Raw genomic sequence first — 27147 nt, forward strand, 5'->3', positions numbered from 1 at the left:
CGTACCCTCCAAACTCTAGTGCTGCAGGAGCCAGGCCTGGAGGTTCAGCGATCTTGGGTCGTGACGTAGGATGGCGCCTCCTTCCCTTGCGAGAAGATCCGCGTCAGTCGGCAGTTTGACAGGGGGCGGGGGGGGGGCTGACATGTCCAGAAGGTCCGGGAACCAGATCTGCCTTGGCCACGCCGGTGCAACGAGGATCATCCTGCACTGGAACCGTCTGAGTTGATTGATGAGTCGCAGGCAACGGTGGGAACGCATACAAGAACAGGCCGTCCCATGGGAATGAGAATGCGTCGCCCATGCTCCCCGGCTGGGATTACCTGCTGGCATACCTCCGGAACTTGGTGTTCGTTGCTGTCGCAAATAGATCAATTTGGGGATTGCCCCATCGTCGGAATAGGAGATCCACTTGATCCTGCCAAAGCTCCCACTCGTGGCAAGAGCGCAGCTCCCTGCTGAGCGAGTCGGCGATGGTGTTCTTTATTCCTACCAGATGGAAGGGTACCAGGAACATCCCCTGGGCCACGGCCCAGTGACACAGATCCTGCGCTTCCTTGTATAGGGCTGGGGATCTGGTGCCCCCCTGCTTCCGGATGTAGAACATTGTGGTGGTGTTGTCGGTGAAGATCCTCACAACCTTGCCCTTGAGGGACGGGAGGAAAGACCCGGCCCACAACACGGCTCGGAGCGCCAGGACGTTGATGTGTAGGCCCTCTCCGGGAGCCAAAGGCCTCTTGCGTGGAGATCTCCGGTGTGTGCTCCCCATCCTTCCAGGAAGGCGTCCGTCGTCACAGTTTCCTAATGCTCTGGGGTCTGGAAGTCCATGCCTGCCGCTAGATGTGCGCGGTTGCCCCACCAGCGAATCGCTTGGCGGAAAGTCTCGTTGAGGGAGATCTTGTCTTCGAAGCTGCCCGCCGCTTGCATCCAACGGGCGTCGAGGAACTCCTCTAGTGGTTGCATCTGCAATCTGCACAGACATCCAAGGTACATGCACGATGACATCACGCCGAGCAGGGACTTGATGGACCTCACCCTGTCCACTTCCATCAACAGCTGTTGTACCTTGCCCAGGATGGCCTTCGTCCTCTCCTCCGACGGTGAAGCCAACCGTGCCACTGTGTTGAGTCTGGCTCCCAGGAACAGGGCATTCTGCGGCGGTACCAAGTGGGACTTTGCGAAGTTGATCGAGATTCCCAGTTCCGTGAGCAGGCGGACGGTCTTCCATGTGTGATCGACGGCAAGTTCTCTTGACTTTGCTCGGATGAGCCAATCGTCCAGATAGGGATATACATGAATCCCTTGCAGGCGCAGCCACGCCGCCACTGGTGCCAGACACTTGGTGAAGACCCTTAGTGCCGACTTCCAACCCGAAGGGCAGTGCCTTGAACTGGTAGTGCCGCCCTTGGACAACGAACTGTAGGAACTTTCGATGCCCTTTGCATATGGGGATGTGGAAGTAAGCATCCTCCAAGTCCAGCGACGACAGGAAGTCACCCTCCTCCAGCTGTCTCAGCACATGCTGAAGGGTGACCATCCAGAACTTCTGGGACTTGATGTATTTGTTGAGGCGGCGAAGGTCCAGGATGGGTCGCCAACCACAGGTCTTTCGGATGAGGAAGTACCGCGAGTATACTCCGGAGCCCCAAAGCCTCTTCGGGACAAATTTCTATTGCGCCCTTTTTTAGCATTGCTGATACCTCCAGAAGTAGCTGTGGCACATGGTTTTCCTTCCAGGCCACGGGTGGTAGACGGGGACACTTTCTTTGGAATTCCAGAGTGTGCCCGTTGGCCAGAGCATCCAGCACGCAACGGTCGGCGGAAATGGACTCCCATGTGCTGACGAAATTTGCCAGCCGGCCTCCCACAGGGGAGCTCGGGTGGGGGCCCGATGTCACGGCCGGTTCAATCTTGCTTTGCCGAGACCTTGCCGCCTTGACCTCCTTGGTGACGACGATGTCCTCCAGCCTTGCTGCGGCCTCTGTAGGCCTCCTGCGATGACGAGCAGGCCGTTTGGCGGTACGATGTGGGACCGCCATCAAATTCTTTGGAGGCATCTCGAGACCTGTGTCCGGGAGTCCGAAAGGACGGCCGCCGTTGGAGAGAACCCAAGGCCTGGGCCGTCTCAGTGTCAGCCTTGATGCCCTGCAGTGACTCATCTACTGCCTTGCCGAACAGGTTGTTCCATCGAAGGGCATGTCCAGTACCCTGGTCTGAACGTCCTGACAGAAGTTGGTGGCCTTGAGCCACCCGCGCCGGCGGAGGCAAACGCTGTTTCCCATCTGGCGAAAACCAGTGTCGGCGATGTCCGTGGTCACTGTGATTGCATGGTCCGACGCCACCTCGCCTTCCTGTAGGATTTCAAGGGCCTCCGCTCTCTTGTCTGGCAGGAAATCCAGCAGGGGAGCGATCTTGAACCACAGCTCCCTGTCGTAGCGTGCCACGATCGCGAGGGCGTTGGCCGCCTTGATGGTCGTCGCCGCCGACAACGAGATGGCTCGTCGTCCCATTGTGTCCAGCTTCTTCCCCTCACCGTCTGATGGGGAAGTGAAATTTGATGCCTTGACCCCTGCCGATTTCTTCTTGGCCGCCGCAGAGACCACTGAATCCGGAGACAGCTGAGATCTGAGGCACATCGGGGCGGAATCTGGGACCCGATACTTCTCATACCGGTCCCTCTTCGCAGGAGCCGTGGACGGGTTCTTGAGCAGCGATAGTCCCTCGTCCCAGATGTTGTCTAGCAACGGGACTGAGAAGACTCTTCCTCTAGGCCTCCCGTCGTTGGTAGAGGAAACCCTCCTTCTTCTGCTCTTCGGGACAAAGCTGGAAAAGCTCTGTTGCCCTGGCGATCATGGTGTGAAAGGAGCCAATTTCGTCAGGAGGGGAGGCCAGGGCAGGGGGTGATGGGAGATCCGGCCCGTCGTCCCCACCGTCGTCCGTCCCTGTCCCTGTCCGTCCCTGTTGTCGCCGTCTCCGTTCCCGTCTCATCCCTCGGCAAAGGGGAAGGAGGTAAAGGCTGGAAAGGAGGGGGTGGATGGATTTGCCTCCGCTTGCTCGGTGGGCTCCCCGACGGTCCAGGCGCCGCTGGATCGTCCGCTGGGGGTAAGGGCAACCTCGTCCTTATCTCCGTAAACAGGGTCTGGATGGCCATCAAGATCGCTCCTGTGTTGTCCTGTGGCGTACGCATCCGTTGTGACGGGAGCAAAGGCTGGGGCGTGGGATCCTCCGTCTCCTCCACGGCCCGCGGTTCCTCATTGGCTCCACCTTTGCTCTCTACATCCACCTCGTCAGGATCCCTACCGTAGGACCGGACTTCCTCGAACTTCTTGTCCAAAATCTTTGTGACGGCAACCAGCTCATCTTCGGAGGTAGTATCTGTGTCCACTATGGCTACCGTTCCCCCCCCTCTTTCTCGTCCCGGGGTTTCATGGGGGTCTTCTCGATAGGCTGAAAAGATGATTCCATCTGGGGTGGCAGGGTAACTCTAGGCCCAGGAGTCAGTTACAGTGGGATAGCCTCCACAGGCTTCTCCAGCGCCTCCACGATTCCTTCAATCGAGGCCTTCGCCGGGTGAATCAGGGCCCTCACGAACTTGCCCGTGTCTGGGGCCTTCACCTTAGGAGGAGGGTCACAGCCTCGCCCCCCCTTGGCTTTCTCCGTCGGGATCGACCGGGGCTTCTCCCGAAGCGTACCCGGGTTCTCCGATTTCCTCCCCCCCCGACCCCCCGAGTCAGAGAGTTGGCTCATGGTTGATGGCGTCGGGGACATCACTCGCTGCCTGGCAGCCGAGTAGCCCGAACCAAAGGCGCTCCCGGTGCCCACGGACTTGCAGTGCTTTGCCTTTTGTTGGGCCCCCGTTGCCAGAGCACCCTCAAAGATCTTAGAAGACCAGTCAGACTTCTTCTTACCTGTTGCTGGGCTCTTCGCCTCCAACCAGTCAGCGAGTCGTTTACGACGGTCCTTCATGGTCCGGACGGACATGTTCTTGCAGAACACACAGTCCACCTCCACGTGCGATTTGTCGGCGTGAAGGCACAGGGAGTGCTCATCCTCCTTAAAGACATTCTGCAATACACATCCCGGGCAGTTCCTAAACAGCTTGGATCCAATAGGCGTTGTGTCTCCTTTGTCCTGGGCCATGTCCGCGCGGGGTAGGCCTCAAAGATCTTCCGGAATCCTCCAAGAAGGGAAACCCTACGAAAATTCCCCCTTGAGGGCCGTAGAAAAAATCCAAAACGGATCCCCGTTGATCGGAAAAAGAACCGGTGGAGCTTGAGGGTCGACTTCACTAAAAAATAAGAGAAAACTCTTAGAAAAAAGGCAAAACAAAGTAAAAGCTCGAGAGCTATAGAACGAGGACTCCCAACACTTGAACGTGCGGTAAAAATCTGAAGATGGCTGCCACAGGAGGCCCTCTACTGCAGTCACTGGCTGGGGGCAGTATGATCCAGAGACCAGTGATTGATTATTAGTAGAAAGACAGTTCAGAAACAAAAAACTGATTTTTTCTTTACCGAGGATTCCCAGCCTGACGACGGAGAATAGTCATTTGCATGTGAATCCACGAACATGTGAATCCATGCCAGACCCCATGCTGGAGAAGAACACGGTTTCACTGGTAAACATGTTTTTAAGCAAGGATCGCTGCTTATATTATTCTGCATCGCTTCAAGGATTGCTTTGACTAAAAGTACCAGCTGGAGTCTGATAACGTTGCAGGAGTTGAAAGCAAGTTCTGTCTTTCACGCTCCCATGAGAAAAGGAAGTGTTTACTTCTTGCAGTTTCGATGTGGCCTTTCGGCTGAATACCCATGGAGATTAGCAACAGGTGGACCATCCTGCATTTTTGGGAGGTTTAAATTGGAGAGCATCAGTTTAGGCTGATGGAAGAAGCTTCGGGGAAAGGGTGGACGCACCACTTTCTATTGCCTGTTAAGCACAAATCTCTCTGTTCGCCTGGTCTGGAATTTCTCAGTGCAGTTCTGGAAGAGATGAGGAGTTACCTGGCTGACGCTTTAACAGTGAAGTATAATTAACCTTTTTCCGTTAACCTTTTTGTGTGGTATGTTTATTGCATTTATTCCTTTATGTATGCTGATTTGTTCATAAACGGCCATAAAGAGCCATTTTACATTTTAGCTGAAAGTGTGTTGAGAATATAACGGTCTTTCAACGTGTAAAGGTTTTTCTTGTCGTGTGCTGGGGCTGTAAAGAAGATTATGGCATCACAAACTTTGGGATGCCTTGTGATGTAATGTTCATGGCATCTTGGAATCTGTGAGTGAAAGTTGAGAGGAAAGATTGATGGTTTACGTTTTCTTTTCTCTTTCTTTGAAGTGAGAGCTTGTCTTTTTTAGTGTGTTTGTGTGTTTTGCGTGACTGCTTTGGAGCTGCAGTGGATAATTTACTGTGCATAGGACATTATAAATTGTTGTAATTATGAATACTTTGTTTAAGAAGAGAGAGAAGGGGATCTCCGCTGGCGGGGATCACTTTGGTGTTGCGGGGATCACTTTAGTGTTGCAATTCCCGGGTGGGCTAAGGGCCCATATGATAAGTTAACAAAGGAATGGGCAAGCAGTGCTGATGCTCTGGAGGCCACCAGGGGGCACAGGCAAAATGGAAGCCTGAATGCTGTGCTCCGTCCCCTGCCCTTATGTTTTTTGTAGTGTTAAGCAGATTTGGGAGCCTGGGACCCGCTGCAACTGGTCGCCGTGCTTCGGAAGTGGTGGAGCACCAACTGTGCCTGTGACAGCAGCCCTGGGAAGACCGGGAATGAGGACTGGGAAGAGAATGTTGCTGCAGCAAGAATAAACAGCCACTGTGAGGTCTGACGGAGGAGAAGCGAGCTGCTGATAGCGCCACTGCAGGCACTAGTGCTGAGCTCACACGGGCCATGGAGACAAGCAGGCGGCCCCAGCGAGGAGGGGTACCTCCTGTGGATTGGCTACAGTGGCAGTAGCAGGTTACCAAGAGGCCCTGTGGAGCTAACGACCCGCCGGCCCAGGAAAATGCAGACACCAGCTGCCGAGGCTCACGCCAGCAGGGGTTGTGTTGAGGACCTTACCCTGCCATTGCTGAGGAGAAGTGGCTGGGGGAGTTGCCGGATCGTCGTGGCCATAGCTGGGCCTGGGAGGCACAGTGCACGCATGGAACGGACTCAGCATATCACGGCCCGGCGGTGTAAGCCGGAGGGGAAGCTGCGGCATTGCAGTGCCTCCCCGCAGACCGGGGGAGCCCCACCAGCAGTAGGAGTTCTGCCAGCGGTCCAGAGCTCCAGCAGCAGTGAGGCAGGAGTAGAGGTGGGGAGCTGCAATACGGAGGAGGGTAGAAATGGCCCAATGTAGTGAGGCATCAATAGTTGGCTGCAGAGAAAGCGTGCAGAGAGAAGGCCGCAGTGCCTTCTCGTCGCCTGTGGCCAGCACACAGGGCCTTGTACGGACTGCCCTGCATGATTCCAGCCCGGAGGCTGCCCCATATGTAGCCCCCCTCACCACAGGGTTCTGAACGGGCCAGAGTGGACAAACGCAGCAGCAGAGGTCCCCGAGGAGCAATATTCCGTGCCTCGGAGCCCACATGTACTGGAGGTGAGGAGGACCGGTGAGCGAGAAGGGGTGAGGCTCCCCGCTGGAAGGAGGTGGAGGCCAAGGCTACCAGAGAATGGCCACGGGGAAAAAGTGATATGAGCAGGGGGAGATACCAGAAAATTGGTGGAGGCAGACCAGGGAAACTGGAGTGCAGTGGAGCATCAGCAACTGCAAGGGGCAGTGGCGAGACCCCCATCAAGTGAAGAGGAGTGGATACCGGCATGGACACCCCAGGGAGACGGAACTGTGCGACAGAGAGGGAGTGTCATGGCACGGGACAATACTGGGTAAATGAGTTGGAGAAAGAAGCTTTCACACTAACAGTATCACTGCCTGGGCAGAGGAGATATGGTGCAGACGAAAGAGGTCGGAGGGCCGCACCCCTACGGAGATAGGGGCATTAAGAGCGATATCCAGATGATCTTGGAGGAGATCTGCAGGATGAGGACTGATATTGAAGCCAAAGTGGCAGACTTGTTAGCAAAAGTGATAACGCTGGAGGAAAGGCGTGATGGGGTGAAGGCGAATGAGACCTCCATGGGGTGCCCAAAGTACAGATCGAGGTCCAGTTTCGGAACATTGGGAGGAGACAGATGGAGTCTGGACTTAAAATGGATGACATGGAAAATAGGGAGCGCCGAAGCAATCTCTGGTTTTTCGGCCTCAAGAAAAGGGAATCAGAAGAAATGACCCAATAAAAAGTTCCGACCTGTCAAAAAGGTCGTAAACGCATGCCACCAAAGGTTTGATCAAAAGTTCAAAACTTTGGTGGCATGCATTTTAGGTAGGTAAGAAAAAAAAAAGAAAAAAAAATACTGCGGGGGACACTATATAGTATAGAGAGCGAGGAGAAACCCCTGCAGCTGCCCAAAAAAAAAAAAAAAAAGGTAAAGAAAAAGGACCCTGCCGCACCGGTTCACAATCACGGAAGTGAAAGGGAACCAGCGCTGCAGGGACACATCGCATCTTAAAAGGTAAATAGGGTGTGCGTGGGGGTATGTTTGGGGGGTAGGGGTGTGTCAGTGTGGGGGTGGTGTGGGTGGGGGTGTGGGTTTGTAGGGGTTTTAAATATATGTTCACATGGGAAATGTACAAACCTTTTGTGGTGCGTACATTTCTCATGCAAACCTTTCCGTCACTGACTTCTCCGTGACGGAAAAATCACGAAGACCCAAGAAAAGAGAGGGGGAGGCCCTGGCTGCACTGGAAAAGAAAATCCAGGAAATTATCGGGATGGTCCGCGGGGCGAAGGAGGGAGTACATGTGACTTTGGACAAAGTGCGCCGGGCGGGAGGCTAGAGCAGAGGAACTCGCTCGGGGCTGGCAAAGCTGCACTATTATCTTGATAAAGTAGAGATCCTTGATAAGTTCAGGCGCATGGGAACCATCGAATATGAGGACTCCAAAGTGGCGATATTTCAAGACCTCTCAGCCCAGACCCTTCTGAGATGGAAAAAGTGTGGCCCGCTCACAAAGTGGTTACAAGTAAAGGGAGTCCGAAATAGGAGGGGATACCCCTTTGCACTAATATTTGAATGGGAAGGCGCACAATTTCACCTGGTGTCGGAGGAGGACATCCGAAGGGCCAAGAAGGAACTTGTGGAACTCCACAGGAACAATGCCAGTGTGGAAGGAGAGGAAGGGGTATGGGAGAAGCGCAAGACTTGTGGCCCACAGATGGAGCAAGGTTGCCGGAGGTTGCAAGGGGCCAGGAGGAAGTTTCAGAAGCTGAACACCCCCTCCCCCAGAAAGGATGTGACATGAGGGGCATGGACCAGTTGGCTCCTAGTTAAATTGTTCTGACAGGGGGAGGTGCCCAACAAGGGGTCCTTGGAGGCCCCCTACATGGTCCCCCAGGAGGGAGACTACCTGGGAGGGTGCAGGGGGGACAGGTGTACGGAAAAATTCTGTTTGTTATGGGTGGTTTACAATACCCACAGTTCTGGGATAAGTTGGGGTTGTTCGCTTGAACCCGGAAGGGTGGCCTGGGGGGGAGGGACAAGAGGTGGGTACGAGCGGGAATGAGAGGCTGGTTCTCTGGTTATTAATGCTCAAGGTTTGGGGGGGGATTGTCATGATAGGTTGGGGTAGGTTAGGGAAGAGGACGGGCAGGGGGAGGGAACTCTGGGGGCCCGCAGGGTCGGACGAGGAAGGTGAGGGGGGCCAGAGGTTGGTTAGAGTGGGGTGGGGCCTGTTGCCACAGGGACTCGGCCGGAAGCCGGTCACGAGGGCTGTAGAAGGGAGTGGAATAGCAGACGGGACATGGCCATGGCCACAGTTGGGGAGGAATGGGGGCAGCGGGAAGCAGGGGAAGTGACAAACAGTGGGGCAAGGGCAGGGGTGTCATTCCTGGTGGTTTGGCAAGTGTGTCCAACATGTTTGGGGCACTCGGTCGGACGCCTCAGTTTGGGTGGGGTGAGGGGAGGGAGAGGGGGGAGAGGTCTCATACAGTGGATCATCACAAGGGCATCGAGGGGGGAGTTCTTGAGAGGGGCGAAGGGCATCTATCGGATGGTTAGGAAGGGCTATGGCTGAGGTGCGTATAGCCACGTTAAACGTGAAAGGACTAAATTCCGAAAACAAGAGATCACTCACCAGCAATGTGTTTCGTAAGCAGCACATGGCGGTCCTCTTTCTGCAAGAGTACCACTATAACTAAGTATAATACAGGGGAAGAATATCGGCAGGAAAGAAGGAAGTGGTGGGGATCTTATTGGGGACCACATTCAAGATAATGGAGCGACACACTAAGAGGGGATTTGGCTGTCGTTTTTTGGGTATAAAAGGACTCTACAGGGAGACGCGAGTTACCCTAGCTACCTTATATGCTCCTAACTTGGGGAAGTTGGGGTTCCTGCACCAAGTGTTCGGGATGCTGGAGGGCTGGGCAGAGGGGACCACAATACTGGGAGGGGACTTAAATCTGGTCAATGACAACAGGGAGACGGGTATGACAATGGTCTGGGAGGCCTCCAAGGCCATGTTTCAGGGTCTCCTCATAGCGGAGGGGTCGTGAAAGAAAAGAGAAAGAAGGTTAACTGAGGTCAGGCTTGAGGGGGAATTGACAGCATTACAGTCGCAACTCCTATGTAAGGGGGTCGACAGGTGAACACTCCTGGGAAAGATGAGGGATAGGAGGCAGGAACTCCATACAGTGTTGATAGGTGATGTGGTGAAAAAGATGAGGTCACAAAGCAAAGATACCATTAACGGGGGGACAAGGTGGGAACGCTTCTGGCAAATAGTGTGAGGGGATGTAGGGTGGAAAGAAGAGTCAGAGGGAGATGAGGCACGTAGTGAAAAATGGGGACAACGGGGGATGACATCTCTTCCCAGTTTGTGGAGTATTACCAAGAGCTCTATGCTAGACCGGTAGAAGCACAGAGGGACGAGTTGCAGGATTACCTTGCATACCAACAGCTTCCCAAACTGACAGATGCAGAGAGGGAGGTCCTTGAGGGGGAGGTGATGCGGGAAGAGGTGCTGCGGGTGATCCTGAGATTGAGTGCTGGGAAGGCTTGAGGGGAGGACAGGTTCACAGCAGACTTCTACAAACAGTTCCAATTCTCACTCTCAGCGCCGTTGACGACGCTAATTAACTCGATCATGGGGGAGGGCACGATTCCACGGACGTTCCTCCGGGCCTTGATAACTGTCTTCCCGAAGGCGAGGAAGGACTTGACCAGCTGTGCCTCATACAGACCAATATCCTTACTAAACATCAATATAAAAATCTTTGCCAGGGTCCTCGCGTCTCGTCTGGAGTCTTGCCTCCCACGACTGATTCACCCAGACCAGGCATGTTTTGTTATGAACAGACAGGGGGTGGACAACATGCACAAGACGCTACATGTTCTCAAGGCTGAGGGGGGTGAGGAAGAGGGAGGTCTGCTCCTGGCCTAGGATGCAGAGAAGGCCTTTGGTCGGGTCAGTTGGTCTTTCATGGGGGAGGTCCTTGCGACCATGGGAATCGGCCTGAGATGGACGGGGTGGATGGCGGCTCTGTATTCCAGTCCCATAGCTAGAGTGGTGGTTAATGGGAGTGTATTACAGACCTTTATGCTGCAGAGGGGAACACAACCGGGTTGCCCACTCTCCCTGCTGCTTTACGCATTGGTCATGGAGCCCTGGGCAGCAGCAGTTAAGGAGGACATAACAATAAAGGGGGTCCGGATAGGGGCAATGCAGTGTAAGATAAGTCTCTTTGCAGACAACGCCATGCTTTATATCACCGAGGGGGTGTTGTGATTTTGACCACACTGCAAGATTACACACAACATTAAATTGGTGAGATTATTACTCAACTGAGGCAGAAGCTAGGGGAGCCCTTACTACCTGGATGGTGCGAATGTATTATGGAGGTGCTGGGGGTCTGTTCGTAGATTCCACGGATTCCCCACGCTTCGTGCCTCTGTCCAGTGACACTAATATACAAGAAGCATTGCGGGCTGAGCCGCCTCCTGATGCGAATGGCCAAGCTTTGCAGGTATCTCTGTTGCACCTAGCACCACAGGGGTGTAACCGCAAATATCCCATCACCACGGATTGGCCCACTGAGGAGAAGAAGTGGTATACATTGAAGGCGACGGTTCAAAAAATCTGAGAACATGCTATGAAAGAAGCAGTTCATGTAGATGAACCAGTACATATGAGGGTGGTGCCATTTCCAGTGTCTACCAGAAATATGGTCAGAAGAACTGCCCCAACCGCATACAAGAGCATCATCATGATACGGTTAGTGGGCATGACTGGGAAACCCACTGATGAAGTGATAGTTGCTATTCGGCAATTTTCAAATCTGGATGACTAGGACAAAGGGGAGGAAAAACCTAGAGAGAGAGAGAGAGGGTCGCAGTGAGAAAATAACAGAGGGCAGGAGACAAGATAGTGGTTTCCCGAGTGTCAAGAAAGGACAGGTTTTGGCATTGTTGAAAGATGTTGTGCCACGGGAGGAGACTGATGGTATTGAAACTAGGGAAATGTATGAGTTGTCCAAAAAGACGGCTTGCTGGGAAGGAGCACTTTAAACAAGTTAAGAGGCATGTTGTGACCAAGCAGAAAAGGGACACTTCACCTTCAGCACCTCCTGAGGAGGAGCCGGGAGAAGGGTCTATGGGGATCCCTTCCAGTACCAGCCAACATATGCTGAGTTAAGAAAAACACTGAGTGCAATGTTAGAGGCTGAGTCTGGATGCACTAATTCCAAATGTGACTAAGATTATGGCCAAGCCCCAGCAATTTTAGCTCGTATAAAAGTTGACAGACAAACTCATGTTAATGTTAAGATATTTTGGAAGCCTGGAAACACACAAGGGGTCTGGGCTAGGAGGTAAGGAAACACCAGCAGTACAGACAGGAAGTGAGAACATACAGAAGTTTGAGGAGACATGGCACGCTGTGTTAGATTTGGCAAATGCCTTGTTCTCTGTGCCATTTGCTGAAGAGTGCCAGGAACAGTTTTCATTTTCTTGGTGTGGGGGCGTGAGTACACCATAAAAAGATTGCCTATGGGGGACTTGCATAGCCCAACCCTCTGTCACGGTCTGGTGGCAGAACACTTTCCAGGGCAAGGATGAGCGAAATGTGCAAAATCAGTTGGAAGCAATCATTGAGGGATTGAAAAAAGAAGACTGGGAAATGAACCCTAACAAAATTCAAAGGCCAGCTGAGACTCTAGTATTTTTGGGAATTCAATGTCATAATGGGTATCAAGAGATGGTACTGAAAGCCCGACAAAAGATACTCAAGTTTACCACTCCAGTGAACAAGAAACAAGCTCATCAGTTTATAGGGCTGTTGAATTTTGGAGACAGCATATACCACATTTAGGGCTAATCTTGGCACCACTTTACAAAGTGACGTGAAAGAAGGAACAAGTTACTTACCTGTAACTGTTGTTCTCCAGCATGGGTCTGGCATGGATTCACATGCTCATGAATATTCCCCGTCGTCAGGCTGGGAATCCTCGGTAAAGAAAAAACCAGTATCAGTTTCGTTTCTGATCTGTCTTTCGTAGTAATAACCAATCACTGGTCTCTGCGTCATACTGACCACAGCCAATGACTGCCCTCTACCTAAGCACCGCCTCTGGCAGCCATCTTCAGATTTGGAAGCACGTGAAGTGGCAGTATGACCAAGTGAAGAGCCGCAGAGGGGTAGGCGGGAGGGTTCGCATGTGAATCCATGCCAGACCCATGCTGGAGAACAACAGTTACAGGTAAGTAACTTGTTCCTTCTCCAGCATGGGGTCTGGCATGGATTCACATGCTCATGAATAAAGAATACATAGCAGTACACACATGCACAACCACGGGAGGTGGCAAAGGCTCAACATTAAGCATCACATCAACTCAACATTAAGCATCTTACCTCCTCCCCAGGCTCACCTCAGGCGAACAGGTTGCGCAGCACTGCTTGGCCGACCCTGGACTCCTCCCTGGAATCCCGGTCGACGCAGTAGAATTTCGTGAAGGTGTGCGTCGACCTCCACGTAGCAGCCCTGCATATGTCCAGCAGGGGCACACCAGATAGGAACGCCGTGGTAGCTGCGATCGCTCTGGTGGAATGGGCTCTCGGACGGCCAGGCAGCGGTCGGTTTGCCAACCGGTGACAGTACATGATACAGCCGGAGAGCCATCTGGAGATGGAAGCCTTCGAGAGAGCCTTCCCCTGATTGACAGGTCCAAAGTTCACAAAGAGTTGTGACGTCTTCCGAAAACCTTTCGTGCGGTCCACGTAGAACTTCAGCGCTCTAGCTACATCCAGCGAGTGCAAAGTCCTCTCAGCCGGCGACGAAGGCGACGGGAAGAACACAGGTAACACCAAGGGTTCGTTGAGATGAAAGTCCGACGGTACCTTGGGCATGAAGGAGGGGTGCGTCCTGAGCACTACCCTCGTGTCGTGGAAAGTCAAGTACGGGGCCTTGCAGGAAAGGGCCTGGATCTCTCCCACTCGTCGTGCGGAGGTGATGGCCACGAGAAAAGCTGTTTTCCACGATAGAAACTTCAACGGGGCCGAGTGCAGAGGCTCGAACGGAGGTCCCATGAGCTTGGTCAGCACCACGTTGAGCTCCCACGCCGGGGCCGGAGCCTTCACCGGCGGGAACGATCTGAACAGTCCCTTCATGAACTCTTTCACCAGACGATGAGACCACAAGGACGTCCGGCCCGTGGTTCTGGTGTATCGGGAGATCGCAGCAAGATGAATCTTGATGGACGCGTGTGCCAGACCAGCTTTGGCCAGCGTCAGCAGGTACGGCAGTACTTGGGGAGCCGTAATCCGTAGAGGGTTAATCTTCTGTGCGTGGCACCAGACAGAGAACCTCTTCCATTTGTGTCCGTAGCATTTAAGAGTCGAGGACGCCCTGGCCTTTACAAGAACCTCTCTGCAATCGGCCGGTATGTCGTATCCTCCAAACTCTAGCGCTGCAGGAGCCAGGCCTGCAAGTTCAGCGACTTCGGGTCGTGGTGGAGGATGGCGCCTCCTTCCCTGGAGAGTAGATCCGCGTCCGCCGGCAGCTTGATTGGCGGGGACGCCGACAAGTCCAGAAGGTCCGGGAACCATATCTGCCTCGGCCACGCAGGTGCGACGAGGATCATCCTGCACCGTGACCTCTTGAGCTGGTTGACGAGCCGGATTAGCAGAGGCAAGGGAGGGAACGCGTAGAGGAACAGGCCCTCCCAGGGGAACGAGAAAGCATCGCCCATGCTCCTCGTCTGGGGAAACCTGCTGGCGAACCTCCGGCACTTGGTGTTCGTCGCCGTCGCGAACAGGTCGATCTGGGGTGTGCCCCACCGTCGGAAGAGGCGATCCACCAGATCCTGCCGTAGTTCCCACTCGTGGCACGAGCGCAGCTCCCTGCTGAGTGAGTCGGCGATGGTGTTTTTTATCCCTGCCAGATGAAACGGCACCAGAAGAATCCCTTGGGCGACGGCCCAATGCCACAGGTCCTGCGCCTCCTTGGACAGCGCTGGGGACCTGGTTCCGCCCTGTTTCCTGATGTAAAACATGGTGGTGGTGTTGTCGGTGAAGATCCTCACCACCTTGCCCTTGAGGGACGGAAGGAAGGACCTGAGGGCCCAAAACACTGCACGGAGCTCCAGGACGTTGATATGCAGGGACTTCTCCGTCGGGAGCCAGAGTCCCCTTGCGTGCAGATTTTCGGTGTGCGCTCCCCACCCTTCTAGGGAGGCATCCGTGGTCACAGTCACCTGGTGGGCTGGGGTCTGGAAGTCCATGCCCGCCGTCAGATGCGCGCGGGTGCCCCACCACCGTATCGCTCGTCGGAAACTCTCGTCGAGCTTGATCCTTTCCTCGAAGCTGCCCGTCGTCTGGATCCAGCGCGCATCCAGGAATTCTTGCAACGGGCGCATCCGGAGCCTGCACATGGGAAAGAGGTAGATGCAGGAAGACATCATCCCGAGGAGGGACTTGATGGACCTCACCTTGGCCGCGTCGGCCACCAACATCCGTTGCACCTTGCCCAAGATGGTCCTGGTCCTCTCCTCCGACGGGGAGGCCAGAAGGGACACTGTGTCGAGCCTCGCTCCCAGAAACAGTGCGACTTGCGCGGGCACCAGGTGGGATTTGGCGTAGTTCACAGAGAATCCCAGGTCCGTGAGGAGTTGGACGGTCCTTGCCGTGTGGACCACGGCGAGCTCCCTCGTCTTGGCGCGGATGAGCCAGTCGTCCAGGTAGGGGTAGACGTGAATCCCCTCGCGGCGCAGCTGCGCCGCCACCGGTGCGAGGCACTTGGTGAAAACCCTGGGTGCCGACCGTAGTCCGAAGGGAAGGGCTTTGAACTGGTAATGACGCCCTTGGACCACGAATCTGAGGAATTTTCGGTGCCCCTTTAGGATGGGAATGTGGAAGTAGGCATCCTCCAAATCCAACGACGATAGGAAGTCTCCTTCCTCCAGCAGACCCAGGACGTGCTGGAGGGTGACCATCCGGAACTTCTGCGCCTTGATGAACTTGTTCAGGCGTCGCAGGTCCAGGATGGGGCGCCATCCTCCCGTCTTCTTCTTCACGAGGAAGTATCGCGAGTAGACTCCGGGGCCCCGAAGCCTCTTTGGGACGAGTTCGATGGCGCCCTTTCTGAGCATCGCCTTTACCTCCAGGAGAAGTTGAGGGACGTGAAGTTCTTTCCTGGCCACGGGGGGGACGCGCGGGCACCTTCTTTGAAACTCGAGCGCGTGGCCCCGGGCCAGGGCGTCCAGCACCCAACGGTCGGTGGAGATGGACTCCCACACGCTGACGAAGCCCGCCAGCCGGCCTCCCACCGGGGTGCTTCGGTGGGGGCCCGACCCCACGGCCGGTTCAATCCTGCTTGGACGCGGCCTTGCCGCCTTGGCCTCCTTGGCGACGACGGCGGGGTCCGCCAGACTTGCCTCGTCCTCTGTAGGCCTCTTGCGACGACGAGCGGGCCGCTTGACGGTAGGAAGCGAAACCGCCGCCGGAACCTTTGGAGGCGCCCTTGCCTCCGCCGCTCCGAAAGGGCGTCCGCCGTTGCTGCAGTACTCCAAGGGCCCGGGCCGTCTCAGTATCCGCCTTGATGCCCTGAAGGGAATCGTCCACTGTCTTCCCAAACAGGTTGTTCCCGTCGAAGGGCATGTCCAGGACCCTGGTCTGGACGTCCTGCCGAAAGTCCGTAGCCTTGAGCCAGCCACGACGTCGAAGGCAAACGCCGTTGCCCAGCTGGCGGAACCCAGTGTCGGCGATGTCCGTCGCCACGGTGATGGCGTGGTCCGAGGCCACCTCACCTTCCTGCAGGATCTCAAGGGCCTCCGCCCTCTTGTCGTCCGGCAGAAAATCCAGCAGGGGAGCTATCTTGTACCAGAGTTCCCTGTCGTAGCGGGCCACGATAGCCAAGGCGTTGGCCGCTTTAATCGTCGTCGCCGCCGACGAGATGACTCTACGTCCCATGGCATCCAATTTCTTTCCCTCGCCGTCCGGCGGGGAAGTCGACGTGGAGGCCGCACCCCCCCCCGCTTTCTTCCTGGCTGCCGCGGAGACGACGGAGTCCGGGGTAGGCTGCGCCCGGAGGCATAGGGGGGCCGAGTCCGGGACCCGGTACTTTTTCTCGTACCGGTCTCTTTTCGCTGGCGTCGTGGAAGGGTTCTTGAGGAGGGAAAGGCCCTCATCCCAAATGTCGTCCAACAGAGGCACTGCGAGGACCGTCTTCCTCTTGGCCTCGCGCCGTTGGTAAAGGAAGCCTTCCTTTTTCTTCTCCTCAGGGCAGAGTTGGAAAAGCTCGGATGCCCTGGCGATCATTGAGTGGAACGATCCAATCTCGTCGGGCGGAGAAGCCCTGGTGGGAGGCGACGACGGAAAATCCTCGTCGTATGCCTCGTCGTCCGTACCCGTCGCTGCCGTGTCAGTCCCCGTATCATCCCCTCGGGTGGACGGGGAGGAGGGCTGGACGGGGCGCGACGGTTGAAAAGGAGGCGGTGGATGGATCCTTCTTTTCTTGGTAGGGGGAACACCAGAAGGTCCCGGTTCTGGATCCCCCGACGGGAGAGGTTCCTCCGTCGGTAACGGTAGTCTCGTCCTTATCTCGGAGCATAAGGACTGTATAGCCAACAAAATGGCCGCTGAGTTGTCTTGCGGCGCTGGCAGAGGGGAATCCGACGGGCGAGCAGGGGCCCCGTCGGTATCCTCGACGATGTCGTCGTCGTCACCTGCGTCGGGGCCCATTCCGACGGGCTGGTCTTGTTCCACGCCTAGGCCGTGGCTTAAGACCTCGATCAGCTCCTCTTCTGAGGTTGAGGCCGAATCTACGACGACGCCCTGCCCCCCCTTCTTCTTCCCCACGGAGGGTTTCACGGGGGTCCTATCGATGGGCACAAAAGAAGACTCCCTCCGAGGAGGCAGGGAGATTCTGGGCCCCGAGGCCGCCACCACTGGTGCAGCCTCCACAGGCTGGGCCAGGGCCGCCGCGACCGTTTCGATAGAGGGCTTGGTCGAATGGATCAAGGCCTTCACCACCTTAGGTGCGCTCACCGCCTTATCCTTGAGGGAGGGGGCACTGCCACGCTCCTCCTCTGCCTTAGAGCTCGACCGGGGCCTCTCCAGGAGCTTCGCCGGGTGCTCGGCCTTCCTCTTACCCGACCCAGAGCGTTGGCTCGTGGTTGATGGTGCCGGGGAGGGTGCGCCCTGCCTGGCGCCCGTAGAGCCCGACCGTTCGGCGCTCCCGGTGCCAGCGGACTCGCGGTGCTTGGCCTTATGTTGGGCCCCCGTCGCCGGGGCGCCCTCAAAGGTCTTAGAAGACCGCTCAGATTTCTTCTTCTTCTCGCCAGACGGGCTCTTACCCTCCAGCCAGCTGGCGAGACGTTGATGGCGGTCCTTCATGGTCCGTTCCGACATGTTGCCGCAAAACGCACAGTCCTTCTCCACGTGCGTCTTGTCCCCATGAAGGCAGTAAAGGCAGAAAGAGTGTTCGTCCTCCTTGAAGACGTTCTGCAGCTGGCATCCAGGGCAGGCCCTGAACAGCTTTCCGGGCGTCGAGCTTCCCTTCTCCTGGGCCATCTCCGAGACCGGGCCTGAGAAGCTTCTGGAGTCCTCCGAAGTGTAGCTCGACGAAATCTTCACCCTTGAGGGGCACAGATGAATCCGACACGGGTCCCCGTTGATCGGATGTAGGATCGGTGGAGCTTGAGGCTCTTTTGACCGAAAGAATCGAAGTTTTTGTGAAAAAGCGCGAAAAAATAGCACTAACGCTCGAGAGCAATAGCACGAGGATCCCAACACATGAACGTGCGGTAAAAATCTGAAGATGGCTGCCAGAGGCGGTGCTTAGGTAGAGGGCAGTCATTGGCTGTGGTCAGTATGACGCAGAGACCAGTGATTGGTTATTACTACGAAAGACAGATCAGAAACGAAACTGATACTGGTTTTTTCTTTACCGAGGATTCCCAGCCTGACGACGGGGAATATTCATGAGCATGTGAATCCATGCCAGACCCCATGCTGGAGAAGTATGAATTTGAGTGCGGCGAGGAGCAGCAAAGAGCATTTGATTTGGCAATAGACACGGTGCAGCATGTGCCCGATTTGTGGCCTTTGAAGTCCGGAGAAGTAGAACTGAATGTAGCAGTACAAGAACATTTGGTTTATAGTAATTCCATCGACAGCCAAAGCATCTAATGCCATACCATCTAAAAAAGCATTAAAAAAAAGCATCTGATTCCCGACACACCAGCCACAGCAGACGCGAAGAACAGAATTCGCAAAGCGTTGAGACCAACAAGTACCAGCTCAAGGAACATTAATACCGGCAGCCTGACGAAGGGGGAATATTCATGAGCATGTGAATCCATGCCAGACCCATGCTAGCGAACACTAGTTACAGGTAAATAACTTGTTCCTTCTCCAGCGTGGGGTCTGGCATGGCATAGCAGTACAGCATTAGACAACCACAGGAGATAGAAAGGCTCAACAGAAGCAATCAACTCGTTATGGTGTTGTGGGGAAGTCCAGGCCAGACTGGATGGAGCTTTCCCAATGACTGTATGGTGTGGGAACGCCCGTGGGATGGGACCTGGGTGAATGGAGTGTGTGACAAATACGCATTCTGTGTTGTGGGTGTCTATTATCTGGTGGTTGACACAATGACTGAGACAGCCCTGCCCGAAACTGGTATGAATGAAGTGTGTAGTGCTGAAAGCCTGGGTACTTGTCCGAATCCACATACGGTGTTGTGAGTGTCTGGATGGAGAAGAATGGCCTGAATGCACTTTGAACCGATTGGCTGCCTGACTGCCTGAATGCCCTCTGAGTGATTGGTTGCCTGAGTGTGACCCAGTAGAGTGAATGGGAGATCAACAGTATATCTGGGGGCCTCTCACTGCTACAAATTGTTCAGAAGCTGAAGTTGAAACCGATGCTTAACTTTGAAGCCCACTGGAAGAAGAAGAACTGCTGCTGCTGCTGTCCTTCGCTAATCTGAAAGCTGTTGTGCCTTCAAAGAACTGATCCAAGAGAGGACCTGGCTAGGAGACCTTTTGCCGAGCTACGAGGGACCATCGTGCACCAGCTGATCTTTGCCAAAGCTCCCTGGTAGACAGACCTACAAAAAGGCTGCCGCCCGTAGAGAAGTTATCCCTTTGCCTAAGAACAATTGATCCAAGGACTCCCTTGTTCACCACCGTCGACCACTTTCGTCCTGCCGGAGAAACTCAAGGCCGCCAAATACCGAGGAGACGCCGCCGGTGGGATTCCCGCCACTCGAAGACCCTGGAGACGCCAATGAAGTTACTGAAGCCAGCAGCGGTCACGTCCCGCTCGCCAATGCCAGACGTCGACACACTTGCTGGGCCAAAGTTCTTCACTGACTCTTTGCAGCAATGAACCCTCGTCGACGAGGTGCACTGCACGCCTCAGCTTGCAGGACGTTTTCGGCCAATCGTCAACAAGCACCGCAAGAGCCGAAGCTGCTGCTGCAACAACAGTATACACCCTTTTTCCTCGTGGGATCTTGACGATCCGACACTCCTGGTTTAAAGGGAGCCGCTCAAGAAGGATCCATTGACGACCCGACGTCGTCCTCAGCTATTCCATGTACATTGGGGTTGAAGAACTATTTAGAAGGCAATAAGACTCTTGTGAACAATAAATGGACTGGGCTTGTACAATATATCTTTATTTAAAGGTGGCTCAGGGGGGGTCCTCCACACAGAACTGTGTCTAGTGGTGAGTATTCTGCCTATTGTTCTAACCAACTATTTTCCTCCTATGTCTATTGTTGGTTCTCTTTATTACTTGATTTGTATGACATTAAAATTAAGTACAGTTGATGCACTTGTGGTACCACGTAGAACTGTGCATATATTTGCCATTGTAGATTAACTGGGCACAAAGTGAGTTATTGTGATTGTGTATATAACCTTGAACCTTAATTATATAAAGACTGTGTTCACTAATACAGTGAGTGGACATTCCTTTGTGGGTACTTGGGGACTACACTGTACTTAAGTACCAGCCCGCATCACCTCCTGAGAGCTAAGCCTTGCTCGCCACAATACCAACAATAGAGAATCTTGGCTGGGGTCCTCTGTGCCTCTCCTCTGCGATATAGAGAGCAGGAGTACAGACACCCCCCTCCAGTCTTTACAGTGGGATCTCAGACGGGCAGGCAGCGGTTGGTTCGCCAACCGATGACAGTGCGTGATGCAACCGTAGAGCAACCTTGAGATGAAAGCCTTGGACAAGGCCTTTCCATGGTTCACAGGACCAAAGTTCACGAACAGTTGAGAAGTCCTCCAATAACTCTGTGCGTAGAACTTGAGGGCAAGAGCAACGTCCAGCGAGTGCAAGGCCCTTTCAGCCAGTGACGAAGGCTTCGGGAAGAAAACGGGTAACACCAAAGGCTCATTGAGGTGAAATTCCGATGGAACCTTGGGCATAAAAGAGGGGTGCGTCCGCAGCACCTCCCTCTACTCGTGGAAAGTCAGGTATGGCTGTTTGCAGGATAGGGCCTGGATCTCACCAACCCTACTGGCAGAGGGGATAGCCACAAGGAAAGCCGTTTCTATGAGAGGAACTTCAGGGGGCCTGATGCATAGGCCCAAAGGGCGCCTCCATGAGCCTCGTCAGTACCACGTTGAGTTCCTATGCCGGGGCAGGAGCCTTCCCTGGCAAAAAAGATTGAAACAGTCCCTTGAGGAACTCCTTGACGAGTCGATGAGACCAAAGTGAAGATCTTCCAGGAGACCTGGTGTAGCGAGAGATGGCCGCCAGATGTACCTTGCTAGAGGTGTGTGCCAGTCTGGCTTCGCCAAAAATAGCAAGTTTGAAAGAATTTGCAGGGCTGTGACCCTCAGAGGGGTAATTTTCTGAGACTGGCACCACAGACAAAACGCTTCCATTTGTGACCGTAGCACTTCAAAGACGACACCGCCCTGGCCTTGGCGAGGACCTCCCTACAGTCTGCAGGCAAATCATATGCTCCAAACTCTAGGGCTGCAGGAGCCAAGCCCTCAGGTTCAGCGATCCAGGGTCGTGATGAAGGATTGCGCCTCCTTCTCTGGTGAGAAGATCGGGAACGACTGGAAGCTTGACCGGAGGTGACGCTGACAGGCTGAGAACCAAATCTTCCTTGGTCACGCAGGGTAAATTAGTATCATCCTGCAATGGCACTTTCTGTGTGCACTGATAAGTCGTACCAGGAGAGGAAACGAAGGAAACACGTACAGAAACAGGCCTTCCGACGGGAAGGAGAACGTGTCCCCCAGGCTCCTCGGTTGGTGGAATCTGCTGGCAAACCTCTGGCATTTGGAGTTCGCTGCCTTCGCAAGCAGATCGATCTGGGGTCTGCCCCATTTGTCGAAGATGCGGTCCACCTGGTCCTGCCTAAGTTCCCACTAGTGGCAGGAGCACAAATACCCTGCTGGGGGATTCTGTGATGGTGTTCTCTTCCGAAGAGGAACAAGTAACATCTCTTGACTGACAGCCCAGTGCCACAAGTCCTGCGCTTCCTTGGAGAGCGCTGGGGATCAAGTGCCCCTGTTTCCTAATGTAGAACATTGCGGTGGTGGTGTCTGAAGATCCTCACCACCTTGCCCTTCAGAGACGGTAGGAATTACTTGAAGGCCCAGAAAACTGCCCGTAGCTCTAGGATATCGATATGGAGATTCTCCTCCTCCGGCTGCTACAGGCCTCTGGCATGCAGACATCCAGTGTGGACTCCCCAGCCTTCCAGGTAAGCATCCGGGGTGACCGTCCCTTGGTATGGGGGTTCTGAAACCCTGTGCCCCGGGCAATGTTGGAAAGGACGCCCCACCACCTTATCACCCAACGGAACTCATTAAGCGGGATCTTCTCCACAAAGCTTCCAGACACCTGTATCCAGCGAGCGGAGCGTTCAGGTACTCCTGAAGATGTTGCATCTGCAACCCGCAGAGCCGGATGAGGTAGATGCAAGACGACATCATGCCGAGCAACGACTTTATGGTTCGCACTGTGGCAGTCTTCATCAACAAAAGTCGCAGCACTTTCCCCTGAATGGCTTCTACTCTCTCCTCCGAGGAGGACACCAGGCAAGAGACCATATTGAGTCTGGCTTCTAGGAACAGTGCGTTCTGTGATGGTGTCAAGCAAGACTTTGGATAGTTGATGGAGAATCCCAGATCCTCCAGCAGCTGGACGGTCGTCTCAGTGTGTACGATGGCTAATCGCTGCAAGTGGTCCCGGATGAGCCTGTCATTGAGGAACGGGTACACATGTATGCCCCGTAGATGCAGATGAGCCGCCACTGGTGCCAGGCACTTCGTGAACACCCGGGGGGCCGACTTCAAGCCGAAAAGAAGGGTCTTAAACTGGTAGTTCTGTCCCCGCACCACAAAGCCTAGAAACCTTCGGGGTTTCATGTGAATGGGGATGTGGAAGTAGGCATCCTCCAAGTCGAGCAACGTCAAGAAGTCTCCTTTTTCCAGTTGGCCGAGCATGTGCTGCAACGTGACCATCCATTTGGAACTTGAAGTACTTGTTCAAATGTCGTAGGTCTTCTTTTTGACTAAAAAGTATCTGGAATAGACCCCGGAGCCTCATAGTGGCTAGGAAACTAGCTCTATCGCCCCTTTTCGCAGCTTGGCCTGCACCTCCTCCAAGAGCTACGGGATGTGCTGCTCCTGTCGGCTCACCTGAGAGAACCGCAGACAACTGCGCTGAAATTCAAGGTATGTCCATGGGCGAGAGCGTCCAGCACCCCATCTGTCAGAGGTGATCTTTTCCCACTCACTGACAAACCTCATCAGCCGGCCTCCCACCAGGGTGCAGGGGTGGGGGCCAGACGCCCTGGCCGGTTCAGGCCTGCTTCCGTGCTGGCGTCCTGCCTTGCGGGCAACAGCGCTGGTGTCCTCCACCGTAGGCCTGGGAACGACCTTTGTAGGCTTCCTGAGTCATGAACCAATAAGATGGATGGTACGATGAGGAAAAACCTTTTGACGACCTGCTAGACTTCAAACTGGAGGAGCGAAAGGAAGAGCAGTGCTGCTGTAGTGTGCCCAGGGAACGGGTCGTCTCCATATCCGCCTTGATGGCCTGTAGGGACTGTCGACAAACTCCCCAAAAAGGTTATCTCTGTTGAAAGGCATGTCTAGCACCCTCGTCTGGACCTCCATGCGGAAATGTGTAGCCTTCAACCAGCCTTGGCAACAAAGGCAGACACTGTTACCCATCTGCCGGAACCCTGTGTCGGCAAAGTCCAGCACCACTGTGATGGCGTGATCCGACGCTACCCCCTTCCCCCTCCTGGAAGAGAGCGATTACCTCCATCCTCTTGTCGTCGGGGAGAAACTCCAAAATCAGACCCAACTTGTACCGCAGCTCCCCGTCATACCTGGCTAGGATCGCCAGTGCGTTGGCCGCCTTGACGGTGGACGCTGCAGTGTAGATCACCTTTCTTCCCATGGCGTCCATCTTGTTCCCCTCACTGTCCAGAGGGACTGAAGATGACGAGGACTAGTTAGCCGACCGTTTCCTCGCGGCCGCTGAAACCACTGAATCCAGCGATGGTTGCGACCTCAGGCACTTGGGGCGGATTCCGGCACCCAGTACTTATTCTCCAGCCTATCGCGCTTCGCTGCAGCTGTACAAGGGTTCTTCAAGAGGGCACAAGCCTTCTCCCACACGTCGTCCAGAAGGGGCACGGCCATGATGGTCTTCATCTTGGCATTGCGCCTCTGGTACAGGACCCCCTCCTTTTTGGTTTCTTTGGGCACAAGCTGGAACAACTGGGAAGCTCAGGCGATCATGGAATGGAATGACCCCACCTCATCTGGGGGGGGTGGGCTAGGCTGCGGAGACCTGCCGCTCGCTGCAATGATATCATTGTCGTCATCTGTCATGGCCATATCCGTGTCCGTACCAGTGTCCGGGCCTACTGGGGGAGGGGGTACCCGATGCGGATGTGGAGGCGTCGAATAATGCTTCCTCTTCTTCGCTGGCAGCTGATCGGGAGCCTGGGGGACCGTAGGAACCAGCCCCTGCCGCATCCTTTTCTGGATTTCCAACACCAAGGTGTGGAGGGTCGAAAGGCTGTCCAGAGACACCCCTTGGCTGAGCTGGCGTGATCAGAAATAGTAGGCCATGCACCATTGTCGCCCTCCTCATCTTCTATGTCCTTGTGGACCGTGTGCAAGGACTCCAGGTCCTCGTCATCTGTGGATGAAACTTCCTGGGGCTGGTTCTGAGCCTCTTTGTCCCCCCCCTGCCCCTTTTTTTCCCACCATGAGGGGTCGGAGCCAGGCTCAGAGACAGCATCCCCTTCTTTGGCATTCTAGCAGACTTTGTCAAAGTCACTGCAGCGGTTTCGCGCCTCAGGGGCAGGGACACCTTCTGCGCTGCGGGGGCTACCTTCACAGAGTCAGCCCCCTTTAGAGCAGCCGCCACCAGTGCTATCGCCGATGAAGACTTCTCCTGCGTCGATTGGGCCTTCTTGGGCAGTTTGGCCTTCTTCTCCTCCGTCCCTGCCTTCTCAGGCTTCTCCCGCAGCTTAGTCAGATTGGAAAATTTTCTCTTCGAGGAGGAGCTCGATTGCCGGCTGGCAACGAAGGCGGATGGTGATGTTGATTGCGCTCTATCCTTCGTGGGACACACTTGCGCAGCGACCCCGATGGAACCAGACTTGTGATTCTTGGCCTTGTCTTGGGCCCCCATGGATGAGGCACCCTCAAGGGACTTAGAAGACCGCTCCTCGGACTGGCCGGTGTTGGCCGAGGCATGACCCTGCTCGGAGCACGGGGCAGAGGCCTTGGCCTTCAGCCACGCCGCCAGTCTACTGTGCCTATCCTTCATCGTCTTCTTGGAGAAGCTGAGGCATATCTTGCAATCTCCTTCCTTGTGGTCTGGATACAGACAAAAGGCACAGCGGGCGTTTGTCCTCCACAAACACATTCTGCAGCCCGCAGATGGTGCAGGGCTTGAAGAGGGAACATTCCTTCCTTCTTCTCCATCATAGTCGGAGGTCGCGAAGTAGGCCCGATGGCCTTCTGGACACTTTGCCCTTGAGGGGCACTGAAATTCACCGACAACGGATCCCCACTGTCGGCATATGGCAAAAAGAGCACACAGGGCCTTTTGGAACAAAATAGGACCTTTTTCTGTCGGAAAACACAACAAAAACTTAGAAGTAGCTCACAGAGCAAGCTCGAGGACTCCCAACACTGAAGCGTGTGTAAAAAATCTGAAGATGGCTGCTAGAGGAGGGGCTTAGGGAGAGGACTGTGATTGAATGGGGGAAGTATGAACCAGAGGACAGTGATTGGTTTAAAGGAGAAATACAGTTTGTAAGTAAAAGTGAAACGTTTTTTTCTTTTACTGCGGATTCCTAGCCTGACAACAGTGAATATTCAAGAGCTTGTGAATCCATGCCAGACCCCATGCATGGGAAGATATGTTTTTGCAGGGCAAAGATATCCACTGCTGAATGCCCAGACGGAGAACATGTGGGCATGCCTTGCATGAAATGTTCTAAATATCTTATACTTTTGTTTAACCGATGGTCGTAACGGGATGGATCTGCGGACTACATGTCTGGTAGTAGTGCCAACACCAGCTTCAACTTTGAGACACATTTTTGGAGTTACACATAATGACTCTTTAGTGGAGAATTCTGACGTGCGATAATCATTTTCTGTCTACAACTATTGCAGGTTCTGTCAAGAAACAAAACTAAAATTGAAAAACTTAACCCAAATAGTGATTTACAATATCACCTAAGGTGATGTCTCCTTTTTAATAACTTGTCAGCCAGAAGAGGTTAGCAAACGTCAACAATTGGATATGACCAAATAAATTAACCAGACTGTTTGAGGAGCAGTTGTGTTCATGTACTCCAAGCACATGCACCAACGTTAATCTAATGTTATGTAATCATACAGCTGGAGCTGCTAGTCATTTAAATCATGCTAAACTCCCAGTAGGCGGGCTTTTTTGCATGTGAAAATATCACATTCACTTAGATTTCAGCTAACATTTCTGGAGGACCATGTGCACTAACACGTCTTGCCCTAATGATGTTACCTTTGCAGCCAGCACTGCATAGACTCAAAAGATCAGTGTTTTAATCTATAGGGTTATCCCCCAGACTGATTCAAATGTGCATGTTTTGTCAGAATCTGAAGTCCTAGCTCTTGCATATTCATTGGTGGGGGTTTGGGGATTAGCTGCTGGGGCTATACATCTTTGATTAATTTGGCCTGCTTAGTAGGGAAAGGGTTAGTACTTCTCAAGAATTAGAAGGACTGCTTTTAGATAGCTAAGCTATGAGAAAAGCACCTTGCAGAATAGAGCTGCTATTGATTATTTGTTATTGAAACATAATTTAGGTGGCAACACCTTTGAAGGAATGTGTTGTTTTAACTTGAGTGAACATTCCCAGTTTGTGCAAAACCACATGCAGAATTTGAAGGATTTGACAAAACAAGTAACATCTTATCACAGTTTTTTTAGTTGCTTTATTATAGTTCATCACGTGAACCTTTTAAGCATTACCAAACACATAGAATTCATAAATACATAGTACAATTAATTCATCACTTGAATACACCACTAAAAAGAAAGACAC

The 27147-nt window shown here is 54.0% G+C and overlaps 1 protein-coding gene across 2 annotated transcripts in view; it reads right to left on the reverse strand.

The window, feature by feature from the left end:
• MIA2 (MIA SH3 domain ER export factor 2) overlaps positions 1 to 27147 on the reverse strand; it is a 2742135-nt gene that overhangs the window by 1308630 nt on the left and 1406358 nt on the right. The gene's annotated exons all lie outside the window — the stretch shown is intronic.

Source organism: Ambystoma mexicanum, chromosome 14 (assembly GCF_040938575.1).
Source record: "Ambystoma mexicanum isolate Mex_15411 chromosome 14, UKY_AmexF1_1, whole genome shotgun sequence".
Lineage (NCBI taxonomy): Eukaryota > Metazoa > Chordata > Amphibia > Caudata > Ambystomatidae > Ambystoma > Ambystoma mexicanum.